The 24775-nt window shown below is 47.3% G+C and overlaps 1 long non-coding RNA gene across 4 annotated transcripts; it reads right to left on the bottom strand.

The window, feature by feature from the left end:
• Window positions 1-2421: 2421 nt before the first annotated feature.
• Window positions 2422-22128, bottom strand: LOC146863583 (uncharacterized). 4 transcript variants are annotated; one of them, XR_014969008.1, is made up of 4 exons: window positions 21441-22128; window positions 10231-10303; window positions 7902-8007; window positions 2422-2812 (listed from the first exon to the last, which is right to left on the bottom strand). It is a non-coding gene; the product is annotated as an uncharacterized LOC146863583 (long non-coding RNA). The 4 variants fall into 4 exon arrangements; XR_014968999.1 differs by having other exon boundaries at window positions 21451-22128; XR_014969002.1 differs by lacking the exon at window positions 10231-10303.
• Window positions 22129-24775: the final 2647 nt, after the last annotated feature.

Raw genomic sequence — 24775 nt, 5'->3', positions numbered from 1 at the left:
AAAGGATTATTCATAGGGGATGTGCACCTTACAATTACAACTTGATATTCAAGTTGCGTGAGGATCTCTTTAACTTGTTTCTTAGCCTCATTTGTAATAGGGTATTGTCTTTGAGATTGTGGGTTCGACATCACTGGTATTACATGATAAAGGGAAGCGTCATCCCACCTCACATGGTTGCGGTTTAATGCAAGAGCTAGTGCTAACGCCCACTCCGTGGCATATGATGGTTACACTTATTCTGGAACGAGGTTGGACAAGCAGGTAAAATTATTGTTTCTCCCTTTGGACAATCCCTCACAAATTCAATTGGCTAATACTTTTTGGCCATGAAAATATCGTAGCCGAATAACAAATTCTCCCAAAAGAAAACAATGTATCTTGGTACGTCCGCCTCCAATTGGAGTCGCATCTCTTATAAACAATGTGGGGCCCTCACCATTGTATCTGGTGTTTCCACCTGGACATAGCCACCTAATGCTACTGCCACCAGACAATCCAATCAAGTTCCGGTGAACTATTGTGACTTCTGCCGTGCTGTCTAGCGTGGTCAGAACCCATTCCCCACTCAGAAGCATTGTCCTCAATATCCACAGCATGCTTGACTTTTAGTCCAGCTACCTTCTTTTTGACTTGAGGTATTGGCTGTTTAGCTTTAGCTTCCTTTTTAGGTCTCGCCTAGCTATTGCGTTTACGCAATCGCTATGCGAGACTCTAGTAAGAGGGGCATTTCAAAGTGCTCCCAAAAGTGGATTGCATGGCGAGCACGCGCACAATCACGTGCATCGTGCCGCCATGCAATCCGTTTGGGGAAGCGCTTCAGCCCACTGGCGCATGCACGTGTAGCCACAGCCTCGGCATCATACTTCAAAGGGTCCGCTCCCCCGCCTGGAATGCGCTACCCCGCCTCCGCCACAGCATGCCGAGAGATTGTTTCCTCATGGCGCCTCTCACAACTGTCCCTCCCCCACCACAGGGCTAGTCTCACGGACGCATTGCCATCCATCGATTTCACTTTCATGCCAGTGTTCTCTTTGCCTTTCAGCACACAGCCCGCCCTCCCCCTCCGTGTTTTCTTGCAGCTTTGCCCAGATCTGAGTCTCAAACAACCAAAATAATAAGTTTGCCCTGCACGCTTTCTGCGCTTACAAAGTTAACATATGCCGCGCTCATTCCCTTTTCATCCTTCTAAGGTCGATAACATTAGCTCCATTAATTCTGCGTCTAAGGATTTAAATAACCATATGTTTTCTTGCAACTTTAGGCACTTCACACACACAGCCCCACTGCTCACACACACAGGCATCAAGGCAGCAACAGAATGCTCTGAGCCCCACCAGTGTTTGCCACACACACATGCCTCTCGCATCTCGTGTTTTCTTCCAGCTTTGGCCCGTGTTCTCTGTGCCTTTCAGCACTCAGCCTCGCCGTAACCACCATTTAACTAACATCCTGCCACACTCATTCCATTTTCATCCTCGCTTTCACCTTCATGCCCGTGTTCTCTTTGCCTTTCAGCACACAGCTTCTCCGTAGCCACCATTTAACGACCATCCTGCCGTAAACACCATTTAACTACCATCCTTTTAGTTAAAATAAAAGAATTGCCTCTAAGGGTTTAAGGAACCATAGAAATACAAGGCAAGGCACCATACACTCCGAATGCCACTCAGAGCCACATAATTACATGCCACATAACTACAATGCACTCAATACAACAGACACTCCAAAAACCAATCCGTGCCACATAGTTACACACCACATAATTACACAGCGCTCAATGCCACATACACTTCAAATACCACTCAGCGCCACATAATTACACACCACATAATTACACTACACTAAATGCCACATGCACTCGAAATAACACTCAGTGCCAATTGCAAGATACTCAAAATAACACTCAATGCCACATAATTACACGCCACTAAAATCAACATACACTCCACACAAAACCACTCCGTGCCACATAATTATATTCTACATAATTACACTCTATCTATCTATCGCCCTCACTCTCTATCTATCTATCTTATCTATCTATCTATCTTATCTATCTATCTATCTATCTATCGGACTATTGCACACTATCTATCTATCGCATCACCACAGCATCACTTAGCACCACCACAGCATCACTCAAGGGCACCACTACATCACTATGCACTCCCACAGCATCAATAAACGCCACAGCATCACTCGACACCACTACAACATCACTCACCCCACCACAGTATCAATTTGTACAACCATTCAACAACAACTGGCTCTAATATGTTCTCTCAATATTTAGGCTTTATTACAAATGGCACAAAAAAAATGATAATATTTAACTTCTGTTCTTGGATTTTAGGCGCAATTAAATACACTAAACCTAATCTTCTCAAGAGTTATTAACAAAAGTTTAAACGATTGCCATTATAATTTACATTAACTTTTATTTGAATATTAATTATTTGCAAAAATTAAAAGCCATTGTTATTTGTAATATCAATACATCTAAGTCACGTAAATACAACACATATTGCATTACAAATGCTATAGGTGTGACATTTGCAACAGTTAAAACTATTGACATTGTACATGAGAAAGCTAGTAATTTCAATATTTTCAATACCAACACATAAATAAAAAATTTGTCAATTTACAATATAAAAAGCCAAACTTTCCTAATGCGAGACCTATTGCATTGCAAATGCTTGTTTATTGTGTAGTCAGATGAGCGTTATGAGTCCTTCTTCGGTTTCACATACTCCTTTGATCTGCTCTCTAAATGTCCACCTCTCTCCGATCACTTTTCGGATGACTCCTGAAAGGAACAAGATGAACATGTATGAGTATCCTGATACCTGTCAGGCGTTCTAATATTGTCATGGTTATGCAAATTATAGTGTTTTTCAGTGACCTCCTATTGAGGCGATCTGACCCGTGACTTAGTCTTTTCTTTATTTTTCTTATTATCTCACTTCTCCTTAGTTGAAGATTCGGGCACCTGCTTAGTTATCCTTTTCAGAATTACCTTTAATTTACGTTTTTTTAGGTCTGGCTCCCAAATTATCTCTACCCACTGTTGCCTAAGTTTCTTCAATAACTTTAGGTAATTTGCGCTCTTGCTGTCCCAGAGCCAAAGCTCGTAGGCCCTGGCATATAGCCAATGCTGCCGCTTCCCCCTTTATGTTTCTTAACACAATGGCAGAGGCTGCAGCAAAATTGCCCATCAGTTTCATCCCCAAATCCTGGGCAGGGGCTTCTTTGTGCTCATTCTGAATCTGTTTAAGGACCTCTGACAAAACAGCTAATGAGGGGGTACCATGAGTCCTGGTATATACTGCATCAAAGACTTGTTCCCCATTTGGTGTAGTCTTGTACTGGGGGAGCCGTCCCCATTGGCAAGCATATTTAGGAATTCTGTGTTTTCCTGCGGTCCCATATGGAAAAACACTACTTAAAGCTGGCTTGTTTTTTGTGCAAACCAGATTGGAATTTTCTCCTGTCTGGTGGGAATTTTATCCTTAACAGCATTTATAGTCGGTGGACTAATGCTTGTTGTAACCAATTCTGGTTGAGCAGTCCTCACAGGATTGACTGTCATTTTCACATGATAAACCGGGTCGGATATCTATATATTTCAACTAGATCCATATATAGTCTTTGTACCTGTGCTGCTGTCAGAGTAGCTACAATTAGGTGTGGTATGTAACCTGGTAAGACTGACGATGTAGCTCCTTCATTACTAAGGGACCTGGTCTGACTTCTTCTGTAGTGTGTGGTAGGGCGCCTTCAAACCAATGTCTGTGTTCTTGGTATGTTAATGGTATCTCTAGTGCTTTGTGAAATGCATAGTGATTTGAAACGTCAGCTGCAGTTCAGTTGTGAAATAGTTCAGTTTGGTCATCTGCTTCTGCGAATGTAACCCATGAGTAGAATACCTCTGTACTTAAATGCTTTGTGTGCCTCAACTTCAAAGGTAACAGCTCCACTTGCAAGTGTGAGATCATGTTATAGCATATTCTGAGTTACTGCATGTCTGCAGTTTTCAGGTATGTTACGTTCACATGAGAATGTGAAACTCAGCGAGGGTACCCCTATGGGTGGTTCTTTGAGAGGTTCAAGCTTGAACAACTTACAGCCACTGCATTGGGTTAACCGGCTCAGCTGAGGAGGATGTCTCTCTAATGCTAAGGACATCTCCAGTCCATAGGTGAGTGGGGGTCTTTGGCTACACAAAAGAAAACTACGCAGGTATCCATTAAATAAGAGCCTAAGATAAAATGTTGGCGGTGCCATGTTTGGCTTGTACCTCACCTGTAAAACTGTGCATTTGTTGGACAACATAAAAGGTCAGGATTCTGCCAGACTGATTCTATGCGAACCCTCAGGATATGTTGACCTTTAGTCCTGCTAGCCCACAATGCACCATCCACACCCCTAACCTTACAGGGTGAGAAATGTGTGTGCAACCTGAGAGCATGACAACCCCGATCCCCAAAGGAAATCGTGGTAGCAGATATAGAACCTTTTTGGTTGGACTCTCATGCACTCAAAGAAATATACAAGAAATATTCAGCAAGACGTTTCAATATTTATTGAAGCAAGGTGATTCTTGTGTAAAATGTGTGCAGCGATAATAGTAGAATGAAACCGATTAGCGTAATTAGCATTATAAGAACAGTGAATAGGATAAACAAATCCACCATTGTGCTAAAACTGTGAATAGATGCGGGCATATATGTGTTGTGTATAGTGCACTCATACCTAGCATTTCCATAACCTAGTTTTGCTTAGGGTGGGTGATCTGCCAAATCCCTGCCCTGTAGACTAACTCCCCATTTCCTGCTGGAAGTGTCTTCAGGCTGCCTGTATTGATGTAGAGCTGGACAACTCCTCATGTCGGTAAACAGGAATCAGCTGAGCTGGAATTCCGGTGTGCAGTGACCTCCCAGTATCAGCTGAGTGCTCCTCTCCCTAAAAATGGTTCTAATTATATAATAAACAGCACCCATGTGGCCATGTCGCAACCCCTATTTGGCGCAATTGTTTATTCTAGTTGGATAGCATCATCGCGTACCGGTCAATAACACATTTGCACAGTGAAATTTATCTCTTGTACTGAATGTTCAAGGTGTCGTGGTAGTGTGCCTACAAAGTGGAAATGTAAGTAATGCCGATTCAAGGAATGTGAGCCAGCATTGTCATACACGCAAATGTATGTCAAACGTCATGTAAAGTCAAGTGAATGTCAGGTAAATGTGACTAGAAAAAACAAAGGTCAGAAGAGTGGGGAAATCGTATTGGAGACTTTTTAAAACATGTTATTGTTTCCACTTGTTTACAGACTACAATCCGAGCTTCGGGTCACTACTTGAAAAGCTATTTGAAAGAGCAAGCCAGATGGAAGAGGAGCCTAAGTCTATCACTTTAACGAGTCTTCAGTTTAACCTGCCGCATAAAGGTAAATACTCTATTTTTTGCTATATGAACGCTGTGTACAAAAGCCCAGGCACCCCCAGTGTGTTTGCCTACCTACACCCAGCATCCTCTGAACCCAAGCGTCTCCCTAACTAGCATACTGGAAATGTAATGTTGATTCTTTTCTTCTTAGACGGACGAGTTACGCTGGAAGCCTGTTCAGGACGTAGCCCCCTGCGGCACCTACAGCCAGCCTCAAACAAAGAAAGGTGATGTTCAAATGGATAAATCGGGTTTGTTTTATGAACTGGATCATGGAACCCCCCTCCCCCTCCCCCCCCCCCCCTAATATATATGCTTTTGTTGAGCAGCACATTTCTCCAACAACTAAATTGGGCCTATAAAAATAGTAAGAGTTAATTAGCTTCTGGTTATAACCATACGACTACACTGGCATTGAAGATCTTTTGTGAATTTTTGGCCTTTTGGCCCCTTGATCGATAACTCAAGACCAGTGAGGGTGCAACTGTACATCAAAGGGTCACCTGACTGAGCATGTAAAAGGACAGATGACGGCATGTACACAACCAGAATCAGCACCTACAACCAGTGACAGAATCCATGGGCATTAAAACATTCCAAATGCTGGCATTGAAAGTGGTGCCTTTGGAGACACTAGATGCATTACTCTGCTGCCAAGGTTCCTAGGGTAACTCTGCAATAACTCACAGAATGTAACTGCCCTTTTGACTAGGGATGTAGGCCTCAAAGGAAGCCCTGACCCCAACATTCTGCTTACCCTTTCCTTAAAAAGAAACCCCACGCCCAGGAGGTGTGTACTCCTCCGAAGTGCTGCGAGCCACTCTGGAGGTCTATTACAAGATGGCCTTTACATGAGGCCTCTCCACTTTACCTCCACCAATGACACGTCATTGGCAATCCCGACTTTTCCCTGGCTGCTACTGGCGAGGGTTTTTGTGCCTGTCAGGGCTCCAACTGTAAACAAATAGGGGATTTATTTGACTCAGAGGGCCTCATGTTCTTTGACCAACTTTAGCGGGCATTTGACCAACTTCAGCGGGCATTTGGGCTCCCAGAGTCTGACCAGTGGGGATATCTACATATACGCCACTGGGTCTCCGACCCCTCTATTAAGCCCCAGGCTACCAGAACACGCACCCTCTTTGAGCAATTGTTGCTTATGAAGCCTGACAAGCAGCTCCTATCAGAACTGTACAAGATAGTGACCGGGCCTCCCTTTGTGCCAGAGTAGCAACGCCAATGGGAACTGGACCTAAAGCGTACCCTTTTGGATATCGAATGGGTGGATATATACTGCAGATTAAGGGACGAGCATGACGGCTACAGAAGCAATGCTCACATTGGCACACTATCAGTACTATGCTCCAGAGTGTGTAGCCTAATGGAAGCCAGAGGCGTCTTTAGTATGTTGGCGTAACTGTGGGGCCACGGGTACATTGACACACCTCTCATGGCACTGCCCTAAATATCAGCACTATCGGGATGCAGTATTGACTGACACAGATAACATCTTTGATACTGAATCACCTCAACCCACAGGCTAAGTCCTACTGGGCCTCCCCAGCGCCCTCACAAATCCTCTCCACTCCCCTAAAGGCTATCACCTCAGCACTTTGTGCGGCCGGTAGGTACTTACGGCCTACTGGGGTACTGCTGATGTGCCAGATCATCGCAATTGGCTGAATAGGTTGTGGGATTCTCGAAATGGAGAAGATCTCCGCCACCATCAACTGTTAGCAGAGGCGGGTTCAGAAGCAGTGGGCCCCTTGTGTGCCCTTTTTAGCTAAAGAGATTTGGAGATTTTCTTACTCCAAATACTTGCAAATACTACACCTTACAGACTTTGATTAGGGTGCAGTGGTATGTGGATACCTTTGACCAACTTTCTGCTGGCTAGTGTTTTAAGCTGTAGAAACGGGAAAAAATCTCTTAAGACCCAAAATCAAACTCCGTCACAACCACCTGAGTGAGATAAAGGCAATTTATTTAACGTGGATGGAAGCCTCATTTGGGTGCTGAGTGCTCGAATAGCAGAAGTAAAACACAAGCATTTATAGACACAGACCAAAACATTTCATTATAATTTGTCTGCGTAACAGGTCATGTCCCGGCAGGTGGTGAAGAAACATTTTGTGCTTGGAAACTTACAGTACATCGTTACCCAAGAATACGTTGGAAACCACCCCATGTGCATGTGACATGTCCCCCGTATCTAAAGCCAGACAGTTAATTATTACATTCACGCCCAAATGCAATCACAATGGTCTACATTCGCTGATGTGGCTGAATACTTTTGAGAGTAAACAGAGAGAGAAAGGGAAATTGAAGCAGAGCCACTCGCAGTCCCCTTATCAAATATCAATAAACGATGAAAGAGTAATTCTGACTGATTGATTTGAACAAGGCAAAAGGAGTCACATGTGTATTTAATAAGAACCCTCACTCACCAGCCTGGTTGTTGACATGCTTCATCATCGGAATCCCGCCAGCGGGGCCGAGTGCCTCTCAGGTGAGCTACGACGCCTGATTACAGCGGAGCAGGTTTTATTTGAACTTGAGAAAGTGAGTGAACAGTAACACCGTGAGTATTACAATTGCCTTTACCTATCCTAAATTATTTTTAATATTGGAGAAGTAAGGCAAGATTAAACAAGCATTTGCATTGCAATAGGTCTCGCATTATTAAAGTTTGAGCTACTGGCATTGGTAATAATAATGCAACACCAATAGCTCAAACATTCAGTAACGCGAGACCTATTGCATTGCAAATGCTTGTTATTTAATGTATCACTTTTAATGTATATTACAAGTGTTTGCAAACAAACATTAAAAAAGCATGTTAAGCTTGTCAAGGCCAGATCAATTTGCTTTACCAGTGCTTGTTTAACATTGTATGTATCATTTCAAAATACCAGCACTCTGGAAAGTAGTTTTGGGTAAACATTCAAGACTGCCTGAAGGTGCCAAACCTAACAAGTGGTCCATGTTGTAGCTTTCGGATGTAAAGATAAAATTGAGCTCTTAGCTGTAAATGTGTCTGTTGAGTCCACAGCATGTTTCTATCTACTTACTTCAGTTTTGCTTCAGGTGTTTTGTTCCAGGCTTTCTGGTTTCTTTGACAACACGGAATTCCCTTTCCTATGGCCACACCCCTCATTTAGAATTCTCAAACTCTGAGGTCACATGTGCCTCCTGTATTCTTGCAGCCTGGGGGCGAAGACACTCCTCTGGTAGTGAACACACAGCTGTGCCCTGTTGCATGGATGTGAGCCTGTCTGAGCGGGATGGATAACAGGCTACACTTCTGTGAGTGCGATAGGAATCGCTTCTAGTTCTAGCTCCGATACCTCTGCTACTAAACTGGAGTAAACGCTTGGAATGGTTCTCTTGAAAGCTCAATACTAACACAAATACACCAAAATAACCAACACTGACCTTGAGTTCTTCTGGAGTAACATGTTACTCACCACAAAGCGATTCAACCCCCTTCAGTGGAAGCAAGCACTATCTACATGCAAGTAGGCTACATAGAAAGAGAAGAACAATGCATAGTGAGGAGGAAGAGGATGGAATGTTCTGAAGTTGATGGCATGAGGTCCAACCCAAGGTCTGTACCCGGAGCTCGTCACACAGGGATATAACTCGTGCTGATGTGCAAGAACCCTGAGTTCGCCGCGCTGCTGTGGTGAATGGAAGAGCGCACTGCATGTGTCGCGTGACACTGGGGCACACACGGCAGCTCGGAAGTATGTTTGTGACGGAATCAATACAACTGTTTACATAACGGAGAAAATAGTGTTGAATGCCGCGGTTAGTTTAAATGAGCATCCGTAAGCAGTGAGGTTAAACCATTTTAGATACATCATAAACATTTACATATTAAATATACAATAATAATTAGAAACAAAACCGTTAAAACCCGTCCCCCCAAATTAAACCCCTCCCTTGGTGTTTGTGAAGTTAATGGCAGTTTCAAAATCAGGCGAGGATATTGTGGTAGAAGGGGGTTCATTTTACTGCCTGTCACTCGGAGCAGGAAGGGGACTCCGCTATTCTTGCCCTCCTCACTTTTAAAAGCTTCCATTCCAGCCTCGGAGCTTATTCACCATGGCATGCCTCTGCGCCCGCGTTACTACAGAGGACCCCAAAACATAACACCATAGCATGAAATAACATGGCATGTGTCCTTGCTAGCACATATTCAGGTTCATGGCACTATGTAACAGATGTCTATTATTACCCAACTATATGGTACTCCTTTTATCTATCTTAAGGGTGGGACAGGCTGTATGGACTGCCAACATGTGATGGGGGAGGAGTCACACAGAATCACGCATTAGCGAACGGAACCACCAGACGCAGCCATGTAATGGGGGACACCACATTCCAGCCCTGGGCTTCAACAGGTGCAGCGGCAATCAGCCAAGACTACAACACCCATAATGCCTAGGTCATTGAAGCACAGGAATGGAGCATAATGTACTCAATGACATCTGGTAAACTTGTTTTCAAAGCAGTGTGTGTAGAGCTTTGCCACAAATGAGAACTTTCACAATGTTGCCAAGTGTTAGCATACTTTTTCCTAGACCAGTGTAACCTGGTTAAGACAATCATACACAGGCAGTCTCTTTCTTCATGCAACGGAGACGTGACACTGGTGCCATGCGACCCGCGCAGCCTCTCCAGTTTGTATGGCATGATCAGAGAGCCCGGGCAAGCAGAGATTACAGACACCCACGCCACAAGTGTAGTGTGAAATAAAGACAGAGCCCTTACCAGACTGTGCGCAGGTGAGGCGCCTACTCGTCCGGTCACGCGAGTCCACGCGTCCGGGCCTCCTGCGCCTCTGCTGGAAAGTGGAGAGCAAAATGTTGCAGAAACCAAAGGCACACAAACACACCGAGAGCACACAGCAAGCAAACCCCGGGAACGAGCTGCCACTCCCACCTACGAGAGCTGCCTGTGAACGGGGTGATTCACAACATAAACTATCCACAGGAATGCCTGGAGTACAAAGAGCTGCCGTTTACTGCGGCGCGAGACAGGCGGGTGACAAAGAGACAGCGCCACTTCACAGCGCTGCCCTGGAACAGCGCTGCTGCTGGAGGCATCCCCGCACGCCCCCTTCATGCCCAATCCAGAGCCCTCTGCTTTATAATGGATGCATTCCCAGAAGAACTAGCGCTATATAACACTTTCTAAAAATAAATAAATACATCGTTGGTGTAGCGCTTTGTATTTGAATCACTTTTACAAATGATTATGTTACATTTGCATTTCTAACTCAAACACGATGTACGTTTAAATTGTGGCTAAGAAAAAAAAAAAATCACTATTTAATTACAAAGCACGTACAGTTTGAAAATGACATGTACATCAAATACTGACGGGAAAAATCTTTGTTTTTTTCTGGGTAAACAACACAGAATTCCGGACGGGGAACTTGGAAGTGTCGCTTACATTGCGGAAAAAATTTCAAGTTTTTTTTAAAGTTGCATTTAAAGTAATCCCCTCAGGATACTGCTCCTTTGTTTAACGATAAAACGGCTCCCCAGCTTAACGTGTAAAAGACGGCCGTGCCCACTAAACTAAACGAGGAGGGAGTGGGAGGGGGGAGTGGGGGCGGGCACATTGGTGCGGGCCGCAGTTGTAAAAGGCAGGGAGAGGGTGAGATTGAGAAAGGGAAAGATAGGGATCAAAGGAAACAAGCAAGAAGGGGGTGGCAAATGGTGTGCACTTTGATGTCCTCAGTGGCCGCGCAGCTCACTGAGGACATCAAAGCAAGTGATCAGGCAGTGCTTTTCAGGCTGCCAAATGGTGCGCGCGCCCGGCTCACATGCACTGTATTTGGAGGCCTGAAAAGCCACTGTTTGCACTTCCAAAACTCCCTTACTATAAGTCTCGCCAGAGCAGCGCTAAAGCGCTGTCTCAGCCGAGACCTAAAAAGGCGAGGGTGGATGTCTTTACTGGCTTAACTGACCAATGGCATCTTTTATGTGAATAAGTAATTGTGGCCAGTCCATTAACCTCCTGCCAACCCACCCCCCACCTCCCTACCTGATAGGAAAACCTGGTAAGCCGGAAAAATACTTAAGTATACATGTATGTATGAAGGACCTGCCCTTGGGAAGCTCATGCCACATGACCCTGGGAGGTCCTCGGGGCGAATGATATTCCAGAAACCCTCAGACAGGCAGATAAATCCAGAGGCAATTGAGGCCTGAGGTGCATTCACCTGTCCATGATCAGCGGCCAGAATGGCCAACAACATAGGGCTTGTATTCATATGAAAACGGGCTACAAGAAAGTGTCAAGAACCCTGGTCCAGAAAACCTGATACAGGAAAACAGCTCCATAACGTGAAGGCTGTGCCACAGGAAACAACTACTTCTGTGAGAGCTGGTGCCACAGGAAACAACTACTTCTGTTAGAGCTCGTGCCACACGAAACAACTACTTCTGTGAGAGCTCGTGCCAAAAGAAACAACTACTTCAGTGAGAGCTCGTGCCACAGGAAACAACTACTTCTGTGAGAGCTCGTGCCACAGGAAACAACTACTTCTGTGAGAGCTCGTGCCACAGGAAACTACTTCTGTGAGAGCTCGTGCCACAGGAAACTACTTCTGTGAGAGCTCGTGCCACAGAAAAACAACTACTTCTGTGAGAGCTCGTGCCACAGGAAACAACTACTTCTGTCCGGCGCGTCACTGTGAAAACAACAAGCATTGAAAATGCAATAGGTCTCACCTTTGATTAATTTAAAGCCATTTGCTTTGCAAATGGTATTGTATAGCAAAGCAAATGGCTTTTAATGAAAGGAAAGACCTATTATGCTTGTTTAAATGATGCCATGGGCTAAAACACACGTGTTGTTATAAGCCAAAACAGGCTTGGGGTGTATAACACTGTGTTTGCCCATTCCTTAGTATCTTGGCGCTGCAAATGCATACCCGATGTTGCCAATGGAGTATTTTTGTGCGTTTGTGTGCAATAGGGGAGGGGGAGAGGGTTTTCACAGCGTGTGCTCGTATTCTGCAACCTTCAGCTTAAGTCCTGTGACCAGAGTGCCTGTGGGTGGAGGCGGTACCGCTCACATTATTGTGCCATTAAGGGAAGGGGTGATCAATTTCTTGCAAACAGGTATATGGTGCCCATTACAGACCGCCCAGTGAAGGTGAAGTGTGACGATAATCATTTAACAAACGGACTACAGGCCGACGTAATCCTTAAGGGGGGGGAGATAAAGACATAACCCCATAACATACACCAGCCTCCTCTCTTAAAGCGGCCATGTCGCTCCTTTTATTATGGACAGTTTTTGAGAACTGGGTTTACGCAAATCAAAAGAATGCATTACGGGTGTGGTCACTGGTTTGCTTCGATGGGCAAATGTCAAGAAACAGCTAAGCTTTCTAGCTGAAAAGCCCAGAAACCGCGTTTTTTATAATCTGCAGCGAGGGGCCACCTTGCCGCACACTTCAGGATTGCATAACTACATTATAATTCTGAGTGATTTATAAAAAAACGACAGATTGTATAGGTGCAGCAGTTTCCGCTTTTGTAGTGCTATAACAAGTGTTAACATCATCACCCACATCCGATGTTTGTCAGGCAAGCTCAGTACATCCATGTGTACATCTCACCAACAGCTTGAGCAGACATGGCTAATTCCTCATCTAGTCCCCTAGAGTTTGTAACCATGGAAAACAGTTTCCTACTCACTCAACTGTGCTACTACCTCTCAGGTCCCCCCGCACCTCTGGCGCGTTCGGTGTATAGTGATTAATGTAGTTTCGTCTCAACTCCATGAGAGGATGTTATCTCCCGGCCAGAGCTGCCGACTCTGGAGCTGGGAAACCAAGGTTCGAGCCTCAGGGTCCACTCCACATCCTGTGACTCTGGGCAAATCACTTAATCTCCCCGTGCCTAACTAAACAAATGTATGCTTGTATAACGTAACTGGTGCTTGTGTAAAGCGCACCAATACCTTCTAGTGGAGTTTGTGCTATATAAATCTGCATAAAGAAAAAGAGAGGTAGCAGTAGTTTTGCCGGCTATCCCTTACTGCTACCTACCCTTAGAGGAGGTAGGCTACAGATAAACAAAGAAGATACAATGACTCTCTCCCAAGGGCGATTTAAGAAGATGGCCCCTGCCCGCAAATGAAGAGATGCGTACTGCCAGATGGAACAACATTGTAGGCTATTAAATCAAACTCAAGAGGTTTTTGTACAGCTCATTCCTGAATTCACAGTATTTGAAGCTGCTCTCATATGTGATGATGAATAAAAAGGAGGTTGGAGAAATAAAGCATTTGCCGAGGATCACACAATTTGGTCGACTAAAGAAGCCAGGATTGATACAGATTTTCGGGTTTGACACTCTACGTTTCAGCTCCTCGATTGGTATCGCTTTCTGACGTCACAGGTTGATACAGTGTTCTTAATTCTTGGAGGATGAGATTAGATGTCAGTGACTTGCAGAATCTGCATTTTTTTTGGCAGTTTTACATAGAGCACACAAAATACCTTATACCTTTTTTTCCGACACCGGGAGATTTGCCGAGATTAGAACCTGATTCCCGGGGTTGCTGGGGCAGCCGCTGGTGTCAGGGGTCACATTGCCTCTCATTAAAGCTTGACTTGTCTTGGGCTCCGGACCTCAAGTTGTGCCAGAGCCGGGCTTCTGGTTCGAGCTTGACTTCTATTTTCAGTGGCTCGCCCATCTCTGAAACCCCCGCCTGCTTTGCCTCGTATGCGCTTGTGTGCTCTGGGCGCTATACATAACTCATAAATAAATAAACTGCTTGCTGGAAGACACGCAAGGCAGACTCCCTGATCACAGGTGTGAACCACGGAATAGCAGACTCAGACGTTTAGCCTTCCCGGGTGGCTAAAATAAACTGGTAAGTAATAGAAGGCAAGACAGGTGTTCAAGCTCTGCTGCACACCGTTTTGTGTAGCCTTAGGTCACTGACTTGGCACTAGACAGGACGGACATACTCAACTTTTCATCCTTTAACAATAGATAACAGAATACGATTGTGCTGATATTAATTACCGCTTTGGATTTAATCGCTAATAGTGATCACTTTTGAGTGGTACTGGACAGGACATATCTCCCACCTCTTATCCTAATAGCGTACTCAGCCTGGATAGGTCAATGGGTTGTGCGCCTACTACAGAAATCGCCCTGTAGCCTCCAGGCAGTGGTTCTAATCCCAACTGGACTAACCTCGCCCTTCATCCTTCTGAAGTCGGTGCACTGGGTAGCACAGTAGTGGGTGTCTGTCACGTACTCAGGAGAGAGTGCAGGTTCTGCCGTGTGAGTGCTCAGGGAGGACCAGTGGAGTTACGCCCCCGCCTGCCTCGCTGGAGCACTGTCCCCGCCTGGCCTACAGCACCACCGAAAGCATCCCCCGTTTGGCAAAATCCATGGGGGAGGAGCACCAGGCTCCGAAGCCAGGGGCGATGGTCCCGGAGTCCTGAGCGGAGCGCATGGAGGAATAGTGAAGAGGCACACTGGCACGAGGCCTACCCCCAACACGGCTGTGTTGTCCTCTGGAGCAGACGAGTGACTGTGTGGCGGGGGGCTCGGTGGCCCATATAAACGAGGAATCTAGGCCCCTGCCGGAGCTAACCGGGGCACCCCGGGGATCTCCCTGATCTCTCTCCACGTGTCCTGCGGCCCGGATTCAGGCAGTGGTGCGGCCTGGAGGCAGTGACGTGCATATAGGAGACAGAGCGGCGGAAGCGGAATGAAGTAAATGCCGCGACCTGCACTCCTTAGGCCGCCCACTCCCTCCCCAGGAATGCACAGAATTAGGGAGTCCGGGAGCCACCCCACCAGCGACCTGTACACTGGCCACACCCAGAGTCATCCCGATAGGCCATGTGGCAGTGCCTCCCCCTTCTCCTTACCAGTAGCATCGCCGAACTCAGCAGCCACGGGGGGGGGGGGTAGGGGGGGAAGAGGGTGTCTCCCGGACTCTCTAATTCCCTCGTTCTGGCCCGAGCATACTGTTCCACCACATTCACCCCATGGCTCCTTGACCTCGCACCAGCAGAGTGATGGAGCTTGACATGCCGTGAGCGTGCGAGCGCACACATGGCTTGTCTGGGCCGAAGCTCAGAGAGACTCCGTGCCAGTGCACATCGATTGTCCAGGTGCGCACATGTACTGTCCCCCTTCGGCCAAGAAACCAACAATAGAACTTGCCAAGGTGAGCAGCGCGCATGCGCTGCGTCGCTAGGCGAGACCTAAAAATTTGACCACCGGACAAAATTTGTTGTATATAAAATCAGGTTCTCAAAAAATCTGTCTGAGCCTGGCAGATGGTGTAATGTTGCAGTGTGTTCACTCAAGCACAGACTTTGGAGACATCCAGTGAGGACAAGGGAGCGTGGATGGCCTGTTCATCAGGCAGGGTCTGTCTCTGGTGTGTCTCCATCTTTGGGCCCCGTCTGCAGTCCGGCCCTCAGCCGTCACCCTCAGTCGTCACCCTCCGCCCTCACTCTCATCCCTTGCCCTCGTCCTCACCCTCAGCCCTCACCCTCACCCATCTGAACCAAAAGAGCCCCGAGCCTGGACTGCTGTCTGTGGTGTAAACATGCTTCGTTTAAATCACAAATGTTATCACCTGCTCCGCTTCCCAGCTCGCTTATGGAAGGGAGCTTTGTTGTCACCCATGGTCGCCCGGACTCATACCAGGCTCCCCCTATAATATATGAATATTCACTTTTTAGAAGCCGTGATACTGGCTTAGTGTCATTTTTAGTTCGAGCAACAGTGCGCATGCACTGTCTGCAAGATTACTGTATGAACTAAAAGGACTGTGATCCTGTTTCCTACTGTCTCCTACTTACCATAAGTTGATAGCCACGTCGCTCCTCTTCGCTGTTTGCTAATTGGGTCAGGCACCGGATATGTCATTTCCGTTTGTAGGTGCACAGCACCCCTCAAGTACTGATTCATTTAACTTGATAAGTGCTCCTCCGCTGATGCCGGTGCTATTTATTTCACCGCCGATTGCATTTCCTGGTCTGTCCATTCTGCCGCATCGCCTGTCTTCTCCCGTCAGTTTGTTATTGCGTTTTCGCTTTATGCACACTTTGTTGTATTTTTAGGTCTCACCTAGCGAGCGCAGCACATGCGCCGCCGCCTTGGCGAGACTATTGTTGTCGGTTTGGTGCGTGGAGGGAGACAACCATGTGCGCGCACGGACAGGCGATGTGCACGCGTATGGCTCTCCTCACTGCCTCACACGCTCCCACCGTGCGCTCACACGCTCCCACCGCGCGCTCACACCCTCCCACCGCGCGCTTGATTCAGCTTTTAGTTTCCCTGCGCGCTGCTACTATACAAGGCAGAAACGCGCTTGTTTTGTTTTACAACCAGTTCTCCAGATTGGTGTTCCGCATTGCTGGAAGCGTGGTATAGATGCAACCCTGCAACAAATGATGCAAAAAGAGATTGTTGCAGCTCCAAATGAGCATTCTGCGCCGCTTATTATCTACCTCTGAACGACTTTGGCAGAGTAATGGCCATTAAATTGCCCCGCTAATGACAGTAAACAAGGCTAGGCAGGGCACAGAAAAAGGGACAGCAGGAGCCCCCAGACCATTTTCACTGCTGAAACACCCCCCGAGGACGGCCCCTCCTCCCCCCGTCACATGGATTTGGCTTGGTTTCGGGGCCTATACAGTTCTTTTGTGGGTCAGCTCATTAATGGAGGCGGAGGGGGGAACGGAGGCGTAGGGGCCTAGCTGGCTCACCCCACCCTCTGGAAGGGCTTCTGGCCGGTCTGTCTGTCCAGCTACCCCGCTTCCAAGCTCAGCGTGTCAGGGCGATTATTCCGCCGCCTCAGACATTTTCTGCTTGATTAAAATCTGATTGGCTGTTAGCGGTGCCAACAAGCAACAGCCATCAGAGTTTTCCATGAACCTGCCACAAAAAAAGGTTAATGCAGGGCAGGGATTTGTCAGCGAGTGTGTTAAATCGAGGGAGGGCAGGTGGCGAAGAGCAGCCAGCCTACAAACACCAGCTGCAGAGGTGTGGGAACCCTGTGCATGTCAGACATCCATACAGGAGGGCGGCGGAAGGGGTCCGCCTTTGGAATGATTAAGGAGGCGGAAGTACAAATGCAGCCAACACTGGCAGTGCCATTTTTGATGCGCGCGCACTTTACAATTCTGCACTGCGAGGTCTCAACGGCTTATAAATATTTCTGGAACTCTGTAAAACATGCATTTTGTTGCTCGTATACAAAGTATCATAACTTCCTTTTGGGCTATTATTTCATGGGACAAAACAGTGTTGAAACTTTCATGTCTGCATGGTGACGTCCCTACAATGGATTGTGCTGGCATGTCTAACTTGTATATAGCACAGCGACACCAATGTAGCACAGCAATCATTTTGCTCTTTTTTTCTGGACAAAAGATTCTAAGTACACATACTCGACTCCAAACCATCGACCACCACTATTAATTAAGGCATGAGCTGTAAGTGGGCCACGTCTGTCCAGGTCTCAGACCCGATAGTAACAAGCACTGGCATAGCCAGTAGGTCTCGCCTTTGGGTCTTTATAAGTGTTTAGTTTTGCAGCACAATATCCTTGGTGCAACAACATCAACTGTTGCATGGATAAACACTTATAAGGCCCCAAAGGCGAGACCTATTGTCTATGCCAATGCTTGTTTTCCTTTGGATTTGAGCACTTGTAGTTCTTCATTTATAGTAAACAAACAAACTACAAAGTACCAGAATGTAATGTAAAACCCATGATTGAACGAGGTACTCCGGTCAGATACATGATAAGTTGAAAGTTTGGGGTTTGAAGCAGACAAGCAGAAAAAAAGCAGATGGTGAGCCCCCAAATAATGGTGCATTAGCCTTAAGCCACATACAGTAGGTGTTTTAATGAATCAACACTTACACTGCAGTAGAAGGGCTGCTACTAGTTGTAAGTGGGAAGCAGTGTACGTTTGAATTTAGAAACCTCTGTGGTGGCACTCCATAATTTTTCACTGCATTCTGTTTTTCCATGGTCTAATATTATTTTACTCCGTTCTTGGAGTGCGTACATGGTCAAGTCCCTCTGGTCCCCGAACTCTAACCCAGCCTCATAGAACCGCCTCTTTCCGCAGTCGAGCATCATTCATTTCAGTCAAGATGTAAGAGTGCAGGGTGTGAGGAGAGCTTAGGTTAAGGGAGGCAGGCAGGATCTTCTTGGAATTGAGAGTTCGCGAAAGCCTCTAGCAACTAATATTGAGGCTGGAGCCTTGAAAACCTGGAGTATTAGTTTGAGCCTCCAAGACCTAAACTGAGCCGGGCTCTTGCAGGGAAGCTTAGTGTGAAAAGCAGCCTGTGGGGCTTAGTTGTAAGCAGGCGCTTCGGAACTCTGCAGCGAGTGGGAACCTCAGGGTCATAGTGTGCAGAACACCAGTAGAGTTGACCGTGTACAGAAGCTTTAGTAAATCTCCTGGTGAACATGGCTTCTACTGACTTGAGAGTGAGCAGACGATTCTGGGTAAGAGTGAGCAAGAGATACAAGGCCTACAGATCAACAGGGATCTCAGCAGATCTGCGGATGAGCAGGATTCTAAGGACCCTAGGAATGAGCACAATTGAAAGGACACTTGAAAGTGGAAGAGTCTCTTAGGTTCTCAATGTGAGTAGGAGTCTCAGTGAAAGAGTGTGAGCGGGTGCCGCGTAGGGTAATGGATTAGAAAGCAGTTCAAGGGCCCTGAGGAAGTGTGTGTAGGTTTAGTATCAACTGATGAGGAGCGAGATCCTAAGCGTCGTCGGGTGAGCGGGAATTACCAGAAGCCAGAGCTGTGGGTGAGAATGATCCTTCGAGCGCCTGTCGTTCCAGCGAGGATCCCCATGAATGAGTGGGAGCATTAAGATCTAAAAGCAGGGAGCGGACGCGGGCCCCTGAGGGCGAGCGAAGGCGAAGGCAGATTCATGGACCTGAAGATGAACGCGAGATGCATTAAATAATGACGATTCAAGTCCCTTCCAAAGTCACTGGCCCTACAGGCTAAAAAATCCTTTATTTACCACAAAGTTCTCTTAAAATTAGCACCCTGACACAAACCAAGCAACAGCGTGCGGAAGGTCGCAGTCCGCAAATGTGGGCCACTTTGTTTGCGGAGTGCCCGGTCCTATTTTTGTTCCCAATCCAACTCTGCATCAGGCCTCACTGAAAGCGAACGTTTACACTTGAACCGATATAATATTTGCACTTCTTGCTGGCAGGCGAGTCTTTTTAGGTAATGCATTGAGAATACATAAATAATTGTGTTCCTGGTGCCCCAGCGCTTCCAACGGCCCATTCAACAGAGAGATCTTGCAGATGGTTACACCGGGGATAATAATAGACTCGCAATTACAAACTTTAAAGCTTCTGAAATGCTATGCTTTGAAGAGTACCCTGTTTGAAAAATAAATTGCCTCAAAATACAATTGAGGAACATAGCCACAGCAAACCAACGTGTTCTTGTGCAACATTCTTTTGGCGAGACTTGTGTATCCCTGGAATGAAAGACACAAAGGAGCCGAGAGTGCACGCGTCGTTGTAGTCACTCCATCTGTATGAATGCACCCGGAGTGACATCGCATCGCTATCCCGCCTGACGCCATGAGCGCCATTGTAAAAAGGATGGACTACGGCCATAGTCACATGTCCGCCAACAACGTGAGAACATGGCTATGGGGAGGCCACTTCCAAAGCCTTCGTGTGATGCGCATGTTCAGCAGATGAATTCTAGGAATCTTGGTAATGACCGCTCCTGCTGCACCCTGCTGAGCCACAGGACTCGGGGTTCCTGAATACAAGGGGGGAGTTTATCCAGCTCGGGCGTTTCCTGTGCATTGTGATCCTCATAGTCCTGTATTTATAACAGAATAAACGAGACCACTGTTAGAATGCAAAAAGGAAACCGGCTGGCTGGGCAACTCAAGCACGGCTCCGAAAACATGAGATTTCAGTCCCCAAACCGGTGGAAGTTTGGAACCCCGTTTCAGCGTCGTGTGGGTGCGCTTCGTGCAACACACCTGGGCGCGCGGCAGAAGCGCTTCAGTTAACAAATATATTCAGTATTTTGTGGTTGGGTTAGAGGAAAGACGCAAAAAAAACCTGAACAATGCCTCTACCCCCGCATGATTGGGAAATGTAATTTCACTTTGGAAACCCCAGACACACACTATAAAGCTTGTGACTCAATGTGTTCACTCAAGACCTTATGAACCTGCAATACTCTCACCCTCCGAAGAGGGCGCTTTAGTCCATAACGAGTTTCAGTACTCAAACATAACATGTGTGCTGTTCTCCATGTTAATGATCTGGCCCCCTCACAATGTCCTCTGCACCGCACACAGCATGAACAACAGATTCCGGCGGGAACACCTGCCGTCGCTTAGACAGAGCAATGGCCAGCTGTCCCGCGCGGAGTCTTTCGCAAACACAAAGTTTCATTGGTAGAGTAAGTTTTTGGCGCGCGATCCTGACGTTCAACAAATACAATCCAGCCTCATAATGCGACAAACTAAAGCTGATTTTGAAAACAATTTACAATATTATCATTGCAACAAAATCCATACGATGTATTTATTTACAGATGACTATTAATGTTAAACATATGGAAGAAAATCGCTTGCCCCAGAGGGAGCAGGAGATCTAGTATAGATGGCGAGTAAATGTTAGGGAAAAGTACTTGTGTATAAGTGACAAGGGACGGAGTCATTTGTTTGGGCAACGGCTGACCAAAATTCACATATAACGTATAGCAGTGGGTATCTCATACAAGTTTAAAATGACCGTACACTACATTTACTCGAAAAATAAAATCCCTAAACATGCAGGAAACCACACATCTGTGTCGAGAACACAAATAACATATTTGGCGCAACTATTAGATAGAAAACGTAATTAAATTGCAGGAAATAATGCTATTTTTAAAGACACATTTGTGGGCATCTGACCTCTGCTTACCAGCCTCTCCATGGTCATCCAGGTGGTCAAACAGGCACTACAAAACGGCTGGCGCAGTTGAAAAATGTCAACCAGAGACTCGAATCCTAAAAGGAAGGTAGGTAAATGGCTGTCGGAAAAAGTATCCTTTGTTTTATTGCAGATTCGTTGCTTCATCTGTGCACTGACCACCCTGCGAACGTGGAACCGGATGCGCGGAAGGCTCATTCATACCATAACCCAGCTTTGAAGGGTATGGCAGAGAGCCTCGACGCACACAGGTGTTGTATGCACAGAACGAATGCGCGTTTACACTGCGCAGCTCGTCCTAACTAATGCCCCCTTCAGCTATGTACCGAACCTCTAACCCCACCACCAAATCTATCCTCACACATCCTGCAGCGATGCCCAACGGTGCAACAATCCAACTGGTTTTGACTGTAAGCCCTCATACAGTGGTATCAATGCCACACATTCAGTGGCATTGCTAATGCTGTGCCAATTGTATCAATGCCCATTGGGTAAACACCTCTCGTTAAACCTTTATCACACCTCACTCCGAAACGTGTTGCCTGTCTAAATGGCCTAAACGTCAGACAAATGGCGAGTTAAATCGCTCCCACCCTGCCCCTTCAGAGTCAATCTCCAGAGCCTCTGGGCTGCCTGCTCATCTCCCTCTGATAGCTGCTGCCTTTTAGTTGCTCTGTACAACAGGAAGTGCAGGCTACTGGCTAAAACATAGGCATAGACGACGGACTAGGAAAACAGACGCCTGCCTTAACCACTATCATCAGATAGCAAACAAGACGGCCATTTTCAGCTTCAAAGTTAATAGCAGAGTAACAGTTGAGTCAAAAAAAATATTAGTTGTTCAAACATTTCAATGATACATGCAATAAACGAGTAGTTTCTTTATATGAACGACTACAGAACAATTACTAAGCACCTTTTTATTAGCCTTCTTTGAATTACAAAACTAGAACCTATTGTTAAAGTTGATTGTTTAGGAGTTTTTGTCAACGCTGTGGGATTTCAAACAGGACTGGCCAAATTGCACGATCGCCCTTTTCCTCTCAAGTGTGCTTGTATGTTTGAGGGAAGTGGTTGTTTACGAGAGAGAGCGCATTCTCTGATTGGCTCTGGCATTTCTTCACCCATTGGGCACTCCGAAAAAAAGGAGGGGGCGGGGTAATCGCTCCGCCATTACCCTTCTCCCTGTAATGTAACCAAACAGGGAGCGAAGAGAATGAACAAGCGCGCATGAAAGAGGAGGAGGCAGCAGGGGTAAAAGAAGAGAGGAGGGGGCCTGTGCCGGATTCCCTTGCGGGAGCGAGCAGCAGGGCGCGATAATTGCTAACATATGGTGCTGGTGCTCGCTCCCGCAAGGGAATCGCCAAATGTGCACACGATGCCATTAAAAGCAATGCAATGCGTGCACATTTGGGACTGCAAGAGTGAAGCGATGGTTAAGGTCTTTTTCCTATGCTGCGCAAGCGAGCTGCGTAGGCAAGAACTTATTAAAAATGGTTAGGGAAATGGGACCCTATCATGCCCCGTATTCATATGCTTAATCTTTTCAAAAAAACACACAGATCGAGTTCTGACCACTTAAAGTAACACGCATTTGCAATGCAATAGGTCTCGCAGTTATGCGAGTTTAAGCTATTGGCATTGTAAATAACAATGCCTTTTATTTAGGGTTTTAAAAAGAAAACAAAAATAAAAGGTATTGTTATTTGCAATGTCAATAGCTTAAACTCACGTAACTGCGAGACCTATTGCATTGCAAATGCTTGTTTTATTTAATTATATTTGTATACGTGTGAGACCTCGCTTAAATATAGTTAATGGCACACACTTCACAAACGCGCGGTTCGCGCGATTTTGTTTTCATTCTTATTTTCATTGCGCACTTTCTTTAGTGGATTGCTCCTTTAAATCGGAGCTTCCCTCCGGCAGGTCCAGCAGGGGGAGGCGGCTGCCTGCAACCGCACAGCAGCTTCAAGCACTGGGGGCCAAGCCAGAGCCTTCTGCTCAAGACCCAGCACCACCAGCAGCAGTAGCACCACTAGCAGCAGCGGCACCACCACCAGCAGCACCAGCAGCAATACCACCAGCAGCAGCAATACCACCAGTAGCTGCACCACCACCAGCAGCACCACCAGCAGCAGCACCACCACCACCAGCAGCACCAGCACCACCAGCACCACCACCACCAGCAGCGCCACCAGCAGCACCACCACCAGCAGCGCCACCAGCAGCAGCACCACCAGCAGCAGCACCACCAGCAGCAGCACCATCAGCACCACCACCACCACCAGCAGCACCACCACCAGCAGCACCACCAGCAGCAGCACCACCAGCAGCAGCACCATCAGCACCACCACCACCAGCAGCGCCACCAGCAGCACCACCACCAGCAGCGCCACCAGCAGCAGCACCACCAGCAGCAGCACCACCAGCAGCAGCACCATCAGCACCACCACCACCACCAGCAGCACCACCACCAGCAGCACCACCAGCAGCAGCACCACCAGCAGCAGCACCATCAGCACCACCACCACCAGCAGCAGCACCACCACCACCGCCAGCAGCACCATCAGCATAACCACCAGCAGCAGCAGCACCACCACCACGAGCAGCAGCACCAGCAACATCACCATCAGCACCACCACCAGCACCACCAACAGCAGCACCACCACCACCACCACCACCAGCAGCAGCAGCACCACCACCAGCAGCAGCACCAGCAGCACCACCATCAGCACCACCACCAGCACCATCAGCACCACCAGCACCAGCACCATCAGCACCACCAGCACCACCACCACCAGCAGCTGCACCACCAACACCAGCAGCAGCACCACCGAGAGGGGCAGCTTCTGGAAGAAAGCCTCCTCCTTGCCGCTCTCTGGCAGCCCCTCACCCCCTGCCTCAGCCTCGGCGTCTCCCGGCATGTCCTGGGTGGCCAGCAGCAGCCCCCCGGACGGTGTTTTACGTGGAACCGCTTGAAGGAGGACACAGGGCGCAGCTCACCCGAGAGGAGACTTCCTCCGAGCAAGAGAGGAGGGAGGAGGGGAAAGAGTGCACAAGGGCAGGATGCGTGCACAGGTGTGTGCGGAGGGCTGCAACCCTGATTGGTTGTTTTCCTCCGACAGATGAGACACTGTTGTGGTGACAGTAACTAGGGGGTAAAGGCCAGTGGTTTCCACATATAGCTTTATAGGGGGGGTGGGTATACTCAGTGCACAGGGAGCCATACCCGGTTTGCTCTGGCCATTATAGAATGGGCTGTATGCAGGGCTCGAGTCGGGGTACCACGCGGGTGGACGGCGTCCCCCCACTT

The sequence above is a fragment of the Triturus cristatus genome, chromosome 2_1 (genome assembly GCF_964204655.1).
Source record: "Triturus cristatus chromosome 2_1, aTriCri1.1, whole genome shotgun sequence".
In the NCBI taxonomy this organism is placed as follows: domain Eukaryota; kingdom Metazoa; phylum Chordata; class Amphibia; order Caudata; family Salamandridae; genus Triturus; species Triturus cristatus.
Note: the sequence above shows the minus strand (reverse complement) of the source record. Positions and strands in the feature narration are given on the sequence as shown.